This window comes from Sorex fumeus, unplaced genomic scaffold, assembly GCF_029834395.1.
Source record: "Sorex fumeus unplaced genomic scaffold, SorFum_2.1 ptg000098l, whole genome shotgun sequence".
Lineage (NCBI taxonomy): Eukaryota > Metazoa > Chordata > Mammalia > Eulipotyphla > Soricidae > Sorex > Sorex fumeus.
In genome coordinates, this window is record NW_026606155.1 from 59857062 (window position 1) to 59877343 (window position 20282).

Genomic DNA, 20282 nt, shown 5'->3' on the forward strand with positions numbered 1-20282 from the left:
CCTCTCAGTATTTGCATTGCAAACCATAATACCCCAGAGTAGAGAGAGAGTATGGGGAATACTGTCTGCCATGGAGGCAGGGGGAGGGTGGGAAAAGGGGGATACACCGGGGATATTGGTGGTGCGATGGGTGTTTGATCATTGTATGATTGTAATCCAAACATGAAAGCTTGTAACTATCTCATGATGATGCAATAAAATTAAAAAATAAATATATTAAAAAATAAATTAAATTATGATACAGTCAATAAAATTAAAGAAAATAAAATAAAAGAGAGAGGGAGAAGGAGACTGAGGCCTAAGCAGTAAAGATGGAGATGAGAGCCCTTAAAAGTCAGAAAGCAGAAGTGACCAGACATTGGCATTGGCTAGATGGAGGAAACCTGGAGAGGCAGAAACCATGGAAGTTTTGGATAACAAACAGGTGATGGGTTAGGAAGACAGGGTCTCTTTTGAGGCCCTCAGGAAGTTGATGAGGTATAAGGAAAATGACACAGAGAAAGGAAGAAAGCTGAAGATACCTAAATATTACTACTACCACTACTACTACTACTACTACTACTACTACTACTAGTACTATGGTTTGGGACTACATCAGACAGTACTCACTCCTGGATAACTCCTGACTCTGCTCAGGAATCACTCCAGGAGGTGCTTGGGGGCTGTATATAGTGCCAGGGATCAGATCTGGATTGACCATGTGCAGGGTAAGGACCCTACATGCTGGACTATCTACCACTGCAGCCTCTGGATAAGAAAAGCCTTTAATGGCAAGTGAGGAATGATCAAGGAAAGAGAAGAAAAGTCAAGGGGAAAAAATGCATATTCTGAGAAAGAGACGAGGCTAAATAAGCATCAGAAATACAGTAGAGACGAAAACGTGGCTTGTAACTCCTATAAGTCATTGCAATGATGCCGTACAAGTAAGAGTGTGATTTCAGTGGGTTCCCTACACCCTACATAGGCTACAGTTTGCTTTGTCAGTGAGATTCTGTTTACATGCAGGGTTTGACTTTGCTACCAAAAATAAGCATCAATGTTGCTCTTCATTTTAGAGTATGAGTATTGTGGCTCCTTCACAAACCTCCCCCTGTCCAGAAGTCTCGCACCTGAAAGAAGTTTTGGTTGTGTTTTTAGATATGTCAGAGACTTCCCACTTCAATTCTGATCAGAAACAAGGTACAGGCTGAAAATACTGGTCTGAAAAGAGTAACAGTTGGAATAAGAAAAGCAAGCACAGTGAGAATGTGGTGCGTGCGTGTGTGTGTGCATGTGTGTTTGTGTGTGTGCATTCACGTGTGCATGTGTAAACATGAGGTCCTTCCTCCTGAAGTTCTATTTCTGTATATAACAGTAGGTGAGTCATGGGCAGAGACATGGCGGAGGAGGTAGAGCTTGAGGCTCAGAAGAGATCCCTGAGGCTGAGTGGTTCGGATGAGATACAGCTGGTGTGAGGTTGGGAGTGGGAGCAGTTGGGAGACACGTGGGAGAGCCAGACAGTGTAGAAGTTCTGACAGGGGAAGAGGCAGTAAGTGCCCAGAGGTGGCGGCAACTGGTATAATAGGGAAATCCACAGCACTCAGGGAATTACAGCCCCTCGCTCCCAGTGCCATATTTGGTCACAAAATATTTTAGGTGGTAAAATTGAAACTTCAGTCATCTAATATCATTTCTCTTCTCTGTTTACTATTTAAAAAAATTAAATTTATGGTAGTGGGGGGCATTTGGAGACACACTGAGGAGAACTGCTATTCCAGTTCTGTGTTCAGGGTTTGGTCTCAGTGGTGCTTGGGGGACTGTGTGGTGCTGGGGAGCGAATCAGGGTTGACCACTGGTAAGGCTAGTACCTTAACCCCTGTACTCTTTCTCTAGTCTGCAAATTTATATTTGTGTCTGTATGATATCTGTGGTTGCAGGGGCCAGAGATAGTACAGGAGGATAAACACTTGACTTGCAAGCGACCAACTCCCATTTGATCCCTGGCATCACATATGAGCCCTTGAGCACTGCGGGGGTTCACGTCAGAGCAGGTAATAGCCTCTGAGCATCACCAAGCAATGGTTCCCTACTCCCACCCCCAATCTGTAACTGTGTATTATTGTATACATACAGCAGGTAGGGCATTTGCCTTGCACGCGGTCGACCTGGGTTCGATTCCCAGCATCCCATACAGCCCCCTGAGCACCACCAGGGGTAATTCCTGAGTGCAAAGCCAGGAGTAACCCCTGTGCATTGCTGGGTGTGACCCAAAAAGGTAAAAAAAAAAAGTCTTTGTGGGCCAGAGTGATAATACAGCGGGAGGGCATTTGTCTTATATACAGTCAACCTGGGTTTGATCCTTGGGATCCCATATAGTCCTCCAAGCACTGCCAGGAGTAACTCCTGAATGCAGAGCCAGGAGTACAGGAGTAACCCGAGTATCATAGGTTGGGACTGAAAAAGAAGAAGAAAAAAAAAGTCTTCGGTGATAGACTCACCAAACCACAAGGTGTTCAACATGCTCTCTCTGGCAATGTCTTCTCCTTGCAGTGACTTTAGGAAATAACCATGGGCTATTTGATAAGGAGACCCAAGGAGGCTGCCTTCTACCTCTACATGTCTGCCTAACCTTTCTCCTTTCAATCATTCAGTGGAGAAGAGTGAGGAGGGTTAGGACTGTTCTCTTCTCCCTAATTCCATTCAGAGAGTTAGAACACCAGCTAGTAATCCTTGGATAATATCATTCCCTGGCAGTTTATGAGGCTATTATTCAATGTGTTAAATAAATGAGTGCAAACAGTACTTCAGGAACCATGGAAAGTTCAAAGATTCCTGTACTGAGTGTCAAAACAGTTTTCTCTAAACGGTTTTATATAGAGGGAGAACATGACTAAAGTACAAATTATTCTCTCTGAGTGACGACAAGTTATTATAAAAACAATTTGGAAAGAGCTGGAGTGTTCAACGGACAAGAAATTGAGCACTTGGTGGGTCTGGACATTTGGAGGTTCAGATAGGACTACACAGGAGGGTCTCAACAGTAATACAGTGGGTAGGGCACTTGCTTTGCATGCACTTGACTGGGTTTGATCCCCAGAATTTCATATGGTGCCCTGAGTCTGCCATGAATGATTCCTGAGTGCAGAGTCAGGAGTAATCCCTGTGCATCACCAGGTGTGGCTTAAAAACAAACAAACAAAAAAAAGTAAAAAAGAAAAAAGCCCACACAGAAGCTCAGCCTAATGAGGCTAGGAAGTTATCTTGTCTTTGACCTGCTTTTTTTTTTTAATTACATATATGCATAATTGTATCAGTACATGGCCTTTGAAAGGAAAGCAGGTTAATTTGAAAGAAGATGTTTAAGAGAATATTTTTAGTTATTTATAAGTGGAGATAGTTAAAATTCCGTAAAAACCAAACGTAAATTCTTAAAATAATTGCAAATAACCGGCATACTGTTCTGATATAAAAAACAGCAATTTCTAATGCCAGTTACACAGCTGTTTGGGAGAGTAAAACTAGGAGAGCCAGACCGAGTTTTCCTGCTGTTGCAGGACCTGAGATCTCCTAAAGACAGTCTCAGTGGTCACTGGGGACTGGATCTGGAATGGATGGAGACAGTGTTCTTATTTGAGTCTGGCTGGATGTTAGGAAATGATAAGGTTAAGTCAAAGGCAGACAGAAGAAAGCAAGAGAGGTAAATATTCTTTGGATCCTTTCTCTCATGTCTATTACCTAATTTTGATATTTATTTCACAGCAAACTAAGAAAACATGAAACCACTTTGAGGACACAAAGGAATGACTGACAGCACAGACACAGTGTTTATAACAGGTGCCCTGTGCACACCGCAGAGTTTCCAGCAGAAAAAAAACAAGGGAAGTCATTAGTTATACTAGATCAATGCAGGCTTTTGAGAGTTCATTTTAATATTTTTTTTTGCAAGAAACTAATTTAGTTTCATTCTCTTCTTTATGCCCCTCTTTTTCTCTTGAGCTGAGTTTTGGGGAAAGAATACCAGTCCTAGAGGTAAGTCTTCAAGTGACAGTTATAGTCAACAGTTATAGTCAACGCCAGCCAAGAAGACAGTGAAGAAAACCCTCTGAATGCATGTGTGGCTCAAGGCTTCCTGTTGTGTTTTCCTTTACTTGACTGCTAGTCACAGGTGCTATTTCGGACTCAATTCTACATTTGACAGCTGGGGAGAAATAGAAAGACTGAGAGATCCCTAAACTGAAACTAAAATTTTGTTGCTTGAACTACTGGGGAGAAATTTTATATGAGATATAGATAAGCACCTCATGAAAATGAAAATGGGAGAGTTCAAAGATGAGGAAAAGAAATGTTTTTGAGAAGTAACAGAGCTGGGGTGAGCAGGGAGAGGGCAGCTTTTCACTCAGAGTGGAAGCTGTGTGTATTTGATGGTACAGTTTTAGAGAGGAAAGGCTAAGCTGAGACACAGTCATCATCCCCTCTCTGGGACCATGTTCCTTTGAACCAAAGATCTAAAACTGGCTGATACTGTAAAGCTCCCAGAATATCCCGGAAGAGAGTACACACACAAAATACTATATCTTATTATGACATCATAAATGCTCCCACAGGTTTACATAAGACTCACCATGCATCCTACATCCTGCTTTTGTGAGTCTTTGGTATTTTAGGGAGATTTCAGTGATCTCATATTGCCCTCAGTCAATGAAATAATTCTACCGAGGAAGAGAAATGTCCTTCCTGCCTTGGGAACATCCTGTCGAGAGTGGGATGTTTCCTGCCTACCATGTCTTCTCTGATGCCACAAGCACCCACACAATTATCCAGCCTGTTAGAAAACAATCACACTGTGGTCTGGTGAATTTTCTCAGCTTCCAGAGTGTCAGAGTAGTCCAGAAGACAGAAGAGGGGGACTCCTGACTCACAGTGTGGTTTTTCTCCTAATATTTACAAGTTTTCTTGGTTTTTCTGTTTTTAGTTTTTCTGTGGGGTATCTGTATCTCCTTTATCACTGGCAGACAGAAAAAGGAGAGCTTTTTGAAGACCGAAAATAAATAGCAGAAACATCAAGTTATTCTGATACACTTTTAATTTCTGCTTTCAAAAGTTTACTGTAAGCCTCCCTCCCCCAACGCTGGGTTCCAGATTCAGTTCATTTGCCCATATTGGCAAAAGCCTGTAAACAATTTCAGGCTCATAAGACCTCATTTAGGGGCTGGAGCAATAGCACAGTGGGTAGGGCATTTGCCTTGCACACGGCTGATCTGGGTTTGATTCCCAGCATCCCATATGGTGCCCTGAGAACTGCCAGGAGTAATTCCTGAGTGCAGAGCCAGGAGTAACTCCTGTGCATCGCCAGGTGTGACCCAAAAAGAAAAAAAAAAAGAGAGACCTAATTTAACGACTAGGAGAGAAGACTACAATGAGCAGGATATGATGAACTGAAAATTGTTGTTGCAGCCTGGGGTTGGAGTGATAGTACAGTGGGTAGAGCACTTGCCTTGCATGCAGCAGACCCAGGTTTGACCCCAGAACCCTATGTGGTCCCCTGAACACTACCAGGAGTGACCCCTGAGTGCAGAGCTAGAAGAAACCCCTGAACATCACCGGGGGTGGTGGGGTGGGGGGTAGGGTGGCTGAAAAGCAAAATAAATAAATAAATAAATAAATAAACAAACTGTTACAGGCTTTCTTGGGGTTGGGGCTAGGTGGTGCTGTGTTACACCTGGTGGGAGTAAGGTCGGGGGTGGCAGGCTGCCCCTGCTCAGGAACCACTCCTGGCTCTGTGGTCAGGGAGCCATATATTATGCTGGGGACTCAAACCAGCATCAACAGAATGCAAAGCAAGTGACTTAACCCATGTACTATCTCTTCAGCCCCCTAAAGTTGTTGCAGCCTTTTGTCTGGTATAAAGCAGCAGTGTGTAACTGCCAGTCTACAGACTGGTACCAGTCCATAGGTGTAAAAAGGCTAAAAGCTACTGGTAGAGACCACGCAATTAAATTATGGTTACTAATTTTGTTCTCTGAAACAATACTGTTAATCCAAAATGTGTGAAAGATCTAAGTAAATAAAGAGATATCTTGAACATCTTTAGTTAATACTATAAGTAAGACATCTTTATAGCTATGCAATGAAAGGACACTTAAATAGTAAATGAAACAAGAGATATAGAAGAAGCTTTCACTATTATAGCGACTAACAGTACAGAGATAGTAAGTAAGAATAAGGATGTTTTGATGTAAGGTGCCTGGGTTCAAATTCTGGTTCCAGGGGCTGGAGTGATAGCACAGCAGGTACACTACTTGCTTTGCATGTAGCTGACTCAGGTTCAATCCCTGGCACCCCAGGTAGTCTCTCAAGCGCTGTCAGGAGTGATTCCTGAGCACAAAGACAAGAGTGAGGCCTGAGCACTGCTGGATGTGGCCCCAAAACAAAACATAAAACAAAGCAAAAAAGTTCTGATTGCACATGCCAGAGCTATGCCACCTTGGGAGAGTTACATTTCCTCAGTGGCTCTGCTTCAACATTGGGAAACAGAGGTAACAACTGAGTTAGTATGAGTATTAATTTATACAATGCATGCTGATACAAAGCACATGAAATATCACTCAATAAATGTTAGCTATTCTTCGCCAGTATAGCCTGGATTAGTAAATCTAGAGCTTCCACAGCCTTTCTCTTCTTACCCACAATCTAAAAGAAACAGAAGTATTTTTGAAAAAAGAAAAAAAAATCTTTTCCCAGAAAATAAAAAATATTCTTTTGGCACTTTCACAGATGTGGGTGGTCTCTACATTAATATTTCTATCAGTATTACAAGTAGAATATAATAAACCAGATTTCAAATAGAAAAGGCAAATGGAGAACACACATCTAATCTAATCCCATTTGAAAGCCCATGAAAACTGCAATACACAGATTTTCTAAACTGAAAAATGAGGCCAGATGAGAGAGAAAAGGTTGGTTGCATGCAGCCAACCAAGATTTGATTCCTGGCACCGCATCTGGTTCCCCAGCACTGCCAGAAATAACTCCTGATGATGTACTGTTGCTCTGGCCCCCTGAAACATTTTTTTTATAGAAGAAAATAAAGATGTTCTCTTGGTAATTAAAACATGATTGTAACCATGAATAAAAAGTATCAACAGAAAAGTGGAAGAGGATACTAAGGAAGTCTTCTAGGAAGGGAAGAGATAAAAATGTAGACTCAGAAGTTAGTCTGGAAGATCTGATACGGGGGTGGGGAGGAGAGAGCGATAACTGGGGAAACAGGAAGGAGTTATCAATGAAATAACCCGAAGAACAAGCAGAAAGACACGTTTCTAGAATAAACCAGTACATATCCAGCACAATCAATAGCACACAGACCATATGAGGTCTCACTGATGTTATGCTTTAGAATTCTGGAGCTAAAGAGAGGATTCCAAAAGTTTCCAGAGAGAAAATAAGCAGCCTCATATTAGAAGTCAGAATTTTTCTGTCTTTAGAATTCAAGGGCAACACTAGAAACAGGAAAGCATTACCTTCAAAATTCTGGAAGAATATAATTCCTCATCTAGAAATCTATTTCAGCCACTCTATCAAGCGTAAGACAACATAAAAACCTGTCACATGGGGAAGCTCTAAAACAGTTCACCTTCCACGCACCATTTCCTAAGAAGCTCCTGGAGTTTTTCACTACAGAGACCAATTCAAGAAAGAATTATTAGAAGACAAGAGATCCAATACAGGACAGATGCAGTACAAATCTCAGAAAGATGGCAGGGAAAGATTTCAGTACGATGGCTGTGTCCCGGATACAGAGGGCAATTAGACCAGATTGTAAAGTGGCCACCACCATTTCACTCACGTATAGCACGATTGAGGGGCTTATAACTGGCTTATCCTCAACAGAGACTAGAGTTACTGCCCTCCATATCTTGCTAGCAGTTACCACCCAGTGCATTATATGGAAAATGCAAGCATTTTCCCCCTTGCCCAGTCCTGAAAGCTATCGAAGAACCAAGGTGAGTTTGGTGGCAGTCAACAGCAGCTGTACCATATGACTATAAGTTGGCTGATGTCAGGTACCTTGTCCAAACTAGAGCTTCGTGAGATGCCTTCACTGTGGTAAATTATCTCTCTAAGAATTACCATTACTGGGGCTGGAGCAATAGGGCATTTGCAGCAGGTAGGGCATTTGCCTTGCACGCGGTCAACCTGGGTTCGATCCCCAGCATCCCACATGGTCCCGCGAGCACCGCCAGGAGTGATTCGTGAGTGCAAAGCCAGGAGTGACCCCTGAGCATTGCTGGCTGTGACCCAAAAAGAAAAAAAATAGAATTATCATTACCTGGAACCCTGATTTCCCCAAAAGAGACTTTGATATACCCTCAGAGAAACCAATGCGAGATCATAAATGATCTGGCACTGTTTCTGTGTGTGCGTGTGTGCGTGCGTGTGTGTGTGTGTGTGTGTATGTGTGTGTGTGTGTGTGTGTGTGTCTGCTCTAATGGTGACACTACTTCCCCTTCCCTGGCAGAGCTGGGGAAGAAGCTAGCTTGCTCCTCTGGCAGGTTGAAACATGGAAAAGCAAAAATAAGTAAATAACTTATACCATAGAGTAATGTTACCTAACTGGAGATAGAGTGGTAGAAATGTAAAGAGGATAGGAGCGGAAAGGAGAAGAGATCAGAAAGGGTGCCCAGTACACAGGGATCTTAACCTGACCAATGGGTATAGAGGCACAAGGTTTTTTTATTACTTCATGCATTTATGCATTATGTCTGATAGATTTCACACACATAAACATTTGCATTATAAACCATATGAAGTTGCTAATGTTCTAGTATTTATTTTTATGTACAAAAATAGCAATGTCATGGGGGCCCCAGCACCACATGGTCCCTTTAGCATTGCCAGGCACTATGCTGGGAGTAACCTCTGAGCCCCACTGAGTGTGGCTCAAAAAACAAAGACCCCCCAAAAAAAATAATAAAAAGTTCAGGTTCAGTAATGTACCCTTGGGTAAGTTAAGAGGCTGGGCTTTTTTTTTTTTTTAATTTTTTTTCTCATTTGCAAAATGTGCAGTGAAAAGAAATCAGAAGATTTCTGTATTAAAAATAATGAACTCTCAATCAATTTATATATGGTACAATGATTTGTCCTTGAAAAAGTTCAAGGTAAGACTGAAATGGGGAAATTCCTTTGTGTTTGTGTTTCCCAGAGAAAAGATCTGGCAACTATTATACTCACATAACTATACTTTAATATAGCATAACAATGAGAACTTAGGAACAGTTCGAAAAATCCCCAAACCCTCACATTTCCTCACTTCTGCTTTTCTTAGCAGAAATGGGACATAGAAACTGAAGATGACAGGAAGTAATAATGGGGATATGTTGTGAAGGAGAGGTATGAGAGGATGAAATAGGTACACTATGTGACACGTTTATTCATTCTTCTAATCAAGGCAGAGACACGAAGGGACCAGCTTTCAATAGAAGGTCCATTTTAAGATCTTTGTCTTTTTTTTCTTTTTTTTCTTCTTTTTTTTAAACTTCAAGGTGATTTTTCTTTTTTAAAAAAGAATATTGATCATAAAGAATCACATAAACCAAAAAGAAGAATCCTGTACTTTTCTCCCTTTAGATATGATTTGTGGGCAATTTTATGAGTGAAAGAAAAGCATTATATTCTCTTTATATACAGCCACACTAGATTTCTAATGTAGACAATTCTAATCTCAAACTGACACTCTAAATTTTAACCCTCTCAATACTATATCCCTCACTCCTAACTTTTCCCCCTTCAAAACTGTCCCATCTTCGTCCTGCCCCTTATTTTATAGCTAACAGTGCCTATAATTTTTCTGATATCTTCTACTGTTCCAGTCTTCCAAAGTGAGTTGTGGGAAATTCCCAGGTGCTTTTATGTGAAAGCCGAAGGGCTGGAAAGCCTGCTTGATGGGCTGAGCACATGTTTTTGCATGGAAGAATTCTGAGTTTAATTCCTGGCAATACGTGATGCCCTGAGCACAGAGTTGGAAGTAGCCCCCAACTACCACTGAATGTGATGCAAAAGCCAAAACACAAAACAAAGCAAAAAAAAAAATCCCCCAAACACCAAAAGAAAAGTCCCCAAATTGAAAGTTCAACACCACTTTTCCCATGTTGGAGTACTGACGGCAGTACCTGGCAGTATGTTGGGGGAAGCATAGAATAAATAAGTCACTTCTGGAGTGACAATTGCACTTCAGGTTTTACTTTGTTAGAGATTCCTTGCTTTTAATTTGAAAAGATAAAAACCACAGAAATGCAGTGTTAGCTTCAAAATCTGTACAGACTTTGAATATCAAACAAGTAACTCCAAAGATCCAAAGATGAAATTAGGTTTGCATCTAATTTCAGAATATACTATACTTAAGAATTATTATAAGAAAACAATTTTATAAGCTGTCTTAAGTAGCTTGAGCTGCCACGAATGGCCTCTCTGGCTCCTGATCAAGTTGCTTAACGGCCATGATCCCAGAGACTCAGAAACAAATCTCAAAACCCAGCGGCTTTTGGCAGAAATGCGTCCGGACCATGTCACTGGGCGACCCCGGGGGGGAATGGGTGTTGTCCCTCCACCTGCTTCCCCTGGCGGCTCGGTGGCCGTCATCCTCCAGAGGTCATTGGACAGTCAGGTTTGGGCCCGCAGTGACGAGACATGTTGGGCTTCACGGGATGGGGGTGGAGCCGGTCCTGTTCTCCCCACCCCAACGAGATCCCAAGTCATAGTCCACGAACGACCTCTCTGGCTCCTGATCAAGCTGCTTAATGGCCGTGATCCCAGAGACTCAGAAACAAATCTCAAAACCCAGTAGCTTTTGGCAGAAATGCATCCAGACCACGCAGTAGGTTACTTTCGCCAGGCCACCCCTGGGGGAAGGGTGTTGTCCCTCTGCCGGCTTTCTCCTGGCGGCTCGGTGGCCGTCATCCTCCAGAGGCCATTGGACAGTCAGGTTTGGGCCCGCAGTGACGAGACATGTTGGGCCTCACGGGATGGGGGTGGAGCCAGTCCTGTCCTCCCCACCCCAATGAGACCTCTAGTCATCTCCCATGAAAGGCATTTCTGGCTACTGATCAAGATGCTTAACGGCCGTGATCCCAGAGACTCAGGAGCAAATCTCGGAACCCAGCAGGTTTTGGCAGAAATCCCTACAGATTTAAGTGTTAAAATTTCAGAATTTCAAAATCGCGCAGCCACTACTACAGCCACGTGACATCATATGTTATTCATAACCAGCAATAGAAAACAAATTGTCTACTGTTGCCTTTTCAGCAGATCTGAGTGTTGGGGGTAAAATCTCAAATAATAATGGTGGGTCTGGTGTCAAAATATTGAATGTGATCAAAATAGAGAGAGAGGAATGTAGAAATCATCTGCCCCACAGGTAGGGGGAGGGTGTGGGATGGGGGTATACTGGGGTTGTTGGGGGTGGAAAATGGGCACTGGTGAAGGTACGGGTGTTTCACTGTATGACTGAGACTTAGACCCGAAAGCTTTGTAATTGCTCTCACGGTGATTCAATAAATAAAATTATAAAAAATGAAAAAAAAGTAAGGTGGAGTTCATGCACAATTCAATCAGCTAATCAGTGGCTGAATAAATAGCAGTACTCCTACATAAAAAAAAAAGTAGCTTGGGCTGCAATAACAAAATACCAGAGGCTGATTACTTAACAAAAAATCATTTCCACAGTTTGGGAGACTGGAAGTTCGAGATTAGTATGGTTGGGTTCGTGGACATCATCTAAAATTAATTTAAATCTCATTTAAATATTCCATTTCAAAACACCATTGTATTGTGAGTTATGGAATGAGTGTATCCAATTCAATGTGTTAGTATTAATGACAGTGTCATCTTATCCTTCACTATTTGTCTGATAAGCTAGTTAACTCATTATATGCTACTACACTGGCATTCAAATGTTGAAAAGAAAGGGAACCCCAATTTGATCATCTGCATGGAAAAATTTTCAGGAAGCACAGGATATAGCTATAGTTTTAGTGTAGAGAACTATTTTCTCCAAGAATGGCAGTTAGATACTTCTGAGTCACTTTCACTTCTGAGTAAAACAACACAATATAACTACTCATTCCACAGGGAGATGAGAATAAAATCAGGTAAAATCTCTGAAAGTGTTCAGTACACTGTTAAAACTACGCACTGCACTGCTAGCTAAAAAAGCACAAAATGTGACATATTTATGCTTAGCTCTGATAAGCGCACAAGGGTAATATTTTTAGAGAACTAAACAATTTTTCAGGAGGAAAGCATTAGCACATATCTTGGAAGATCCTTTACTGTCTTTATTCCTTGCCCTAAGCAGATGCATTTCTTCTGCCTAAATTCTACTGTCATCACTTGATCTTCTAACCAGTTTACTCCTGGACCACTGTGGCGTTACTTTTCCTACCCAAAACTGCTTTCTTCGTATGATTTTCCTATTCATTCCCATTTTGGGGATTGGCAAATTGCTCTAACCCTCAGATGTGAAAAAAAGAAAAACCCAAAGAACTACTGGGGGGAATGGGGAGGGCTAGATAATTTGGGTTCAGGAATTAAACTGCAAACCATACGCATGGTAATGTGGCATGATGGGAAGACTGGGAACTTGGGATCAAAGGGGCATTTAAATTCTGCTTGTTATTCGTGTTTGCAATCTCTAGGAAGTGGCTTAATCACACCTGATGTCCTTGCTAGTAAAACAGGAAGTTATTTACTTGCTTTTAAGCATGGTGTCCAGCTTTATTAGCATGCACAACATGTTTCTGTTTATGTCCCCTCACCAAAAACATGGAAAAATAATACACGTCAGTAAAAGTAAAATGGTTAGGGTCAGAGAGACAGTAAGGGGTAAGACTCATGTCTTGAACATGAGTGCCTCCTACCCCCCATCTTATTTGATCCCTGGCACCACATGAGTTGTTTCAGGGGCTGGAGCGATAGCACAGTGGGTAGGGTGTTTGCCTTGCACACGGCTGATCCAGGTTCTATTCCCAGCATCCCATATGGTCCCCTGAGCACCGCCAGGAGTAATTCCTGAGTGCAGAGCCAGGAATAACCCCTGTGCATCGGCTAGTGTGACCCAAAAAGGAAAAAAAAAGAGTTGTTTCAATGCACTGAAGAGGGTAAAGTCTCACTCAGTAGGCTTAGGAGTTAGGGAGTAAATGAGTAACAAGGGGAAAAAAAAAACCCAGAAGATCCAGAAGATTATTTGAAATGTTTATATGAGGAGAGAGGCAGGAACAAGTTTAACTTCTGTTTGTTTGTTTGTGAGCTTTTTTGGGCTTTTTGGATCTCACCCAGCAATGTGCAAGGATTACTCCTGGCTCTACTCTCATTGCACTCAGTAATTACTCCCTCAGTTCATATGCAAGGCAAACACCCTACCTGCTGTACTATTGCTCCAGTCCCAAGTTAGTCGTTTATAAGTTAATAATGAAAGTCATCAAGATCCAAGAGGTCCGAGAATTAGGAAAATATGTTATAAAGAGTCCAGAGTGGTATTTTAAAGGGGGTCACGATCACTCTCCTCCCATTGTTCATCGATTTTCTCGAGCAGGCCCAGTAACATCTCCATTATGAGACTTTGTTGTTACTGTGTTTGGCATATTGAATATGTCACGGGGAGCTTGCCAGGCTTTGTCGTGCGGGCGAGATACTCTCAGTAGCTTGCCGGATTCACAGAGAGGGGCGAAGGAATCGAACTCGAGTTGGCCATGTTGGCTGTGTGCAAGGCAAATGTCCTACCCGCTGTGCTATTGCTCCAGCCTAAAAACTATGTTATAGGGCAAAGATCATGAATTTTCTTGGTTTTGTTTTATTCTGTTACTGGACATACTTGGCTGTGCTCAGGGCTTCTTCCTGGCTCTGTGCTCAGGGATCATACCTGGCAGTGCTTAGGGGTCCATATGTGGTACTCAGGATCAAATCTGGGCTGATACATGCAAAGCAAATGCCCTACCCACTGCACTATCTTTACAGGTTCTAGAATACAAATTTTAAGGAGTAAGATATTAATGCTGTGTCTTTAACATCATTGGCCATGGGACAAGTGATTTAACCTCTACCTATGAACCTGGAGAACTAAATAAGAGACTGCATAAAAAATGTAACTAATGCAGGGAAATACATCTAATACATCTACTTGGGCCACAGAAGGTGATAAACAAATACAAGCTCTTTTCCCCACAGAAGTCTGTATAGGCCAGGAGACAGTACAGTCGTTAGGACACATGTTTGATTCCCATACCTCATCCCCCAAACATTTTGGGTACAGTCCAGGAGGGTCTTAGCGCCCTGGGTTGACTTGAGTATCCCTGACACTGCCAGGCCACTGCAGCACCACAACCTCAGGCTCCTGTGCTGAAATCACCTGACCTATTGACTGAGAATCACAGGTGGGTACCCCAGACCTGAGCAACAGCACAGCAACCTCCCCCCACGCCAAACAAAAACAAGGAATCACTGTTAACATTAGAATGTAATTTCAACTTAGCAGTGAAGATGGATTTTAAGATGCCCCGGACTGAGGCACTCAGTTATGAAATAGTAAAAGGAGGGAAGAAGAACTGAAAGAGGAAAGGATTTGAGAAGGTTAACCATGTTTGAAGTCTAAAAGAAGGAGGAAGCAAGCAAAGTACAAGATTCTGGAAGCAAGACTAGGGACGCAGGAGCCCTGGCATCTTATGAAATACAATCATGCATCTAACAATTGTTTGAAATAGAGGCCTCTGTCACTGGACTACAAAGGCTAAGACTATGACAGTGATAATGTTTTAGGAATCTGGATGTGGAAAGATCAAAACACAAGCATGACCACATTAGAGAAGAAAGCTGTTGGTGAAACTGATGCCTAATGTTGTTGATCATTTCAGTAAAGTTGTAGAAAATGAAAATATTTGGGAAAATTACTGTCCAGAGGAGATTTGGTCCAACAACCTATGGGGTCTAATTGTTAATGGATGTGAAGCACATAGCTAGAGTTTTTATTGGTTAAAAAACATTCCTTAGTTGCACAATCTCTAAACCTCCCCATCTGACTAACTATAATGATGTGCAAGTAAACACACTTTTCAATTTTTCCAATGCCACATGAACAAAGAATTATTTCCCAACACATGTTTCTTTATAATAACGATCTTGACATGACAGTTTCTTGGAAAACGCAGTTATTTCCAAAAAAGGGGGTGAGGGTATTTTCAGGTTCATATTTTGATCAGAAGGAAAATCTGAACTTAGAAACATTCTGAGAGGCTGGACAGAGGGGTCAATTGGCAGGAGTACATGCTTTTATGCAGGGTCCGGGTTCGATCCCTGGCACTGCATGGTTCCCCATGGCCAGGAATGACCCCCAAGCACCAAACTGGGAGTAGCTTCTGAGCACTGCTAGGAGTGACTCCCCTTACCACTTAGAACTGCGCAGAGTCACAAGATGAGATGGTTGTAAAAGAAAATCCAATACTATTCCTTTTCCAAATCTCTCCCGAATAAATATGAAAAATGCTACTCTGTCTTCAAAGCTCAGGGCTCAGCCTTCTTAGCTGGACATCAACTCACTAGAAGTCAAGGTGGAAAAGTCCTTGCATAGCTGGGGATCGACCAAACTAAACCAAAGTAACACTGTGATCACTGTGAGGGAAAAGAAGCTAGAAAAATACCCTCTGTTTCACTGTGCAAAGCAACGTAAAGAGAAAAGAGGAATACTTGAAAATTCCTCACAATTTTAAAACTTTAAAAAAGTTCCTTACAACTTTATTTTTTTTATTTTTTAGTATGAATAGGTTTTTATTTATTCATTGTATTTTCCCAGGGTATAGAAAGGGATTTGGGAAAAGGATGAGCATGTATGTAGCAAAATGACTGCAAAAGGGAAAGGAAGTAACCCATACAGCAAAATCAACCATCAAACAAACATTTCCCAAGGATGAAGGGCTCCAGTCTCAACCTATGGGATGAGGGAAAGGGATCAGGTACATGCTTCCCTACTCTCCCATCTTCCCTCCCCATAAATTCAAGATTTCACACAAAGCTTTGGTTTCTAGCAGTAAACAAGGAGTTACATTCGTCCATCTCCTATTAAACAATCTTGTGGCCATTTTGACCTAAGTTCCTTGCACCTGCACAAAAGTTCCTGAGTGACTTGGATATACATTCATCTTCCCTTTCCTTGGTTTCCTGATTCCACTTTACATGGAAGGGCCTCTCATTGCATAAAAGATAGCAAGTGATAGTCCTGTCTTCAAAGGCTGGGCACAAGAAATAGAGAGTTCTGAACTTCTAAAGGACTTTTATTAAAATCACTTTAAGACTTGTGGAGAAACACCACAAATTTGCAAGGTTATGTGCATTGGTGGGGGAGGGGTGGGGATTTGGGGGAAGCGTGGGGAGAAGGGGGAATCAAGGAGATGGTAAGAAAATTCAGGCGGTGGTAGAAATTTGAGGGACAGAAGACCTGATTCAAAATAGGAAATAGGGGCAGGGGAACACAAGAGAAAAGGTGGCTCTAGACCCCCATTTCAAGAAGGGTCCCCAAGCTTGCTTCAGATCCTTTTACCTGGTGCAGAACCTTGTATCAAAGATGCTTTGGCAATTTTTCTTATACAAAAGTTCTGTAAACAATAAAACCCGCAAATAACATGGAGAAGACCAACATACTATATTTACACAAAGTAGGCCACCTAGAAATCACCAAATTAGCTACTCATAAGTTCTACAAAAACCAGACAAATACAATAATTAGAAGGGGCTGCAAGTTGGGGGAGACAAGAACCCAGGATCAGACACAAATCACCCAATGCGGTGAATTGCATTTGCCCCATTTCAACACAGTGAGGTAGAGGTTTGCAGGGATCACAGCATGTAATCAAACCCCTCCCCGCCTTTCTCCTTTGGCTACCATGACGTGAATCACTGATACCGCAGGGCAGGACACTGGCTCTGGGCCCCAAAAAGGAGACATCAGGAAGCCAAAGAGTTAAAGGTTCTGGATTTGGTCCCTGTTTCATAGCCATACCTGAGCATCTCAAAGAGGATACAGAGATATCCTCTGAAAACTATCCTTATGAACTCAAACTATTTTTTGGGGTTTTTTGGCAAGCACACATTCACAATCACATTCACCCTGTGCATGGTAGGCCTAGCCCAATCCAGCGAAAAAGGGATCTGGGATGTCAAGGAGTCCTGTGTCCTGTGGATGTCAAGGGTTAGAGGTCTGGGACAGGAATCCTCCATCTCACACACAGACCTCACCTGATCTTGGCTTCCCCTTGGTGCCTTTAGCCAAGACCGGCTTCTCCTAGCCCCTCTCTGCACCACCTTTCCTGTTCAGACCAGATTCTAATCTTGGGGAGGAAATCAAGTCACAGGGCACCCCGGGAAAATCTAGCCCCAATGAAAACATTGAAGGTGGAGGGGTTTCAAGATGACACAACAGCAGAAAAGTCAGCTCACAATTGGTCAACAACAACAACAACAACAAAAATGAGGTAGTTCAATCCACTTCAAATAGTTCTTTTCCCCTGCTGATCAAACAACAAAAAGTATTCCTGCTGTGCAGACCCTGAGCTGCTGCTGACTTATCCCTGAGATTGCTCATGTACCTGAGAACACAGTGCAGGAATGAGGGCCTTAGATTAAAATACACAAAAATACAAACCAGAATATTTATATTAAGAAAAAAAATTAAAATGCACAAGATACATCATTCGCACACAGCTAGTGCAGTTGGCATCCTGGAGAAGGTGGGACCACGGTGCAGCAATCCAAGGCAGCAAATAAATAAAATCATATTGACCCAGAATGGGGAGGGAGCTTAGGAGCAGATAGATCAGCGCTGTTCCAACCCCCCTTTGGCCTTTCATCACAATCCATGGCTTGGGACAGCTCCCAACACTCTAACCCAAGAGTGTTGAGAGACAAGATGTAGAAAAAGCCTGTCTTAGCCCTGAGATTCCCTTCCACGGAATGCAGAAGCTTGTGGGTTGGGCCCATTAATCTGGTCTCTTGTCTGATCAATCTTTTCACTCTGGCATGGAAAACAGTTACATAGCCTTTAAAAGAAAAACCACTTCCGTGTCCAGAACATTTCAAAAGCAAGAGATCCTGGCCATAGAGACTCAGATAAAGCATGCAGAAAAAAAGCTCTCAGATGCATTTAGACAGCGTGATTGGAGTTCCTTTGCGACACCCCCTCCCCCCTGCCAAGAGGGAAGAGAGGGTGAAGCTCTGGACCCCGGCCTGAGATACATACATGGCAGTGCCAGTTGCCCCCTTCCCACCCTGTCCCCACTTTCTCCTCTCTGCTGATTGATGCCTGCTCCTAGAAACTTGCTGATCGCAAAAGGATAGCTCCCACCCACTGGCTCAATTCTGGGCCTCAGGCAGCAGCGCAGGGGAATGGATCTCCTCTTCTTAATCCCGGAAGGAGGCAGGCTTCCCCTGGGAGCTGGGGGCTTGCTGGACCTTCAGCGGACAGGAGGCCACCATATAGTTGATGCTCTGGCAGAAGTGGCACTTCTTGGGCTGGGGTGGCAGCTTGCATTCTTTGGCATGATGGTCTAGATTGCCACAGTTGTAGACCTGTCTCCCTTAGACCTCCGCTTCTGCATGTTCTTCCCTTTGGGCCGCCTCTCACTTCCAATACAGAACACCCCACCAGGACCAGTAACTCGAATAGATTCCAGGCCCTTGGCGGACTTCTTAAAGGTGAACTCCACTGCTTCCCCTTCCTTCAGGCTCCGAAAATCCTCCATGTGCAGTTTACTCTGATACACAAAGATGTCCACCCGGGGGTTGACCGCGACCCCCGGAGCGAGGGGTCATGGACAGGAAGCCGAACCCCATGCGCACGTTGAACCACTTACATATGCCGACTCCGTGCAGCAGCTGTGGCTCCTCGGCCAGCCCGGCCGCGTCCTTCCGCGCCTCCTCCGGCGCCTTGGCACAGCCACCTGCAAACTGCTGGTTTGACACAGAGCCCCTGGTTGTCGGCTGAGCCTGCGGCCCTGGGCCCCAGGTCGGGCGGCTGCTGACCCCCAAGAAGTCCTGAGGCAAAAAGCAGTTCCTTACAACTTTAAAGAAGAAATAAAGAATTTCAGGAGGAAAAACAGAGATCTCTTCAAAGACAAAGAAAACAGGGGCCAGAGAGATAAGACTGCTATATTAGGGCACTTGTCTTTCACTCTGCAGACCTGGGTTCAATCCCAGGCATCCCATATGGTCCCTAGAGCACTGCCTGGAGTAAACTCAGCACCCCAGATGTTCTTCTAAGCACTACCAGGAGTAATTCCTGAGCACAGAGTCAGGAGTTACCCCAGAACACTACCAGGTATGGCCCCAAAACAAAATAAAACAAACAAACAACAACAACAACAAAACCACAATAAAACCCCAAACTACAAAATAACAGGCAATACTTCTAAAGATAAAAAAAAAGTGCCAAGTGAATTTCAGAGAAGCTTCACACAGGTAATCTAAGGAAAGATAAAATTTAGTTTCCTCACAAAATCCTGGTCTCTTAAAGACATTGAGGATGGTTGGAATGTGGTGACCAACTACCTTTACTCCAGGAAGTTGATGTTGGCAAGTACCCAGATAAAGTGCAGCAGATGGGAGCTGGGTGGGGAGCCAACTGCTATTGCACAATCCTAGGGCAGTGCTCATAGGGATCTGAGAGGTGCCCTCTGGACCTGTTTATACACCATGGCAGCTCTGGTGGGAGGTAGCCATTAAAAACAAGGTGAGATAGCACAGGGGTTAAGACATTGACCTTCATGCAGCTGACCTAGTTCCATCCCATGGCACCACATGGTCCCGGGGCATTGCTAGGAACAACCTCAACACAAAGCCAGCAATAACTCCCAAGCACCACTGGGTGTTGGCCAAAGGTACCTGCCCTCCTTCCCACACAAATAAATAGAATTTGAGTGGGGCCTGGGAGATAGCTCTGTGACCTAGGGTTTCATTTCTTAAACTATGGAACAGTGTATTTAAACATGGGGGCACTAAAATTTGTTTTAAAATGTTATTTAGGGGCTGGGGAGATAGTACAACATTTTTCTTGCAATAGCTGATCTGGGTTTGATCCCCCACCATCTCATATGGACCCCAGAGAACTACCAGGAGTGATTCTTGAGTGCAGAGCCAGGAATCAGGAATAACCCCTGAGCTTTGCTGCGTGTGCCCAAAAACTTGAAGAAAAAAAAGATTTGTTAATAAGCATGTGTTTGATAGGTATCTCTATTTTACACACTTGGGGTTGTCCAAAAATTCTCAGG

The 20282-nt window shown here is 43.1% G+C and overlaps 1 protein-coding gene and 1 pseudogene across 3 annotated transcripts in view; both read right to left on the bottom strand.

The window, feature by feature from the left end:
• The window catches only part of PRORP (protein only RNase P catalytic subunit), a 115550-nt gene that overhangs the window by 13429 nt on the left and 81839 nt on the right, over nucleotides 1-20282 (bottom strand). The gene's annotated exons all lie outside the window — the stretch shown is intronic.
• LOC130041160 (protein lin-28 homolog A-like) overlaps nucleotides 18370-20282 on the bottom strand; it is a 38718-nt pseudogene continuing 36805 nt past the window's right edge.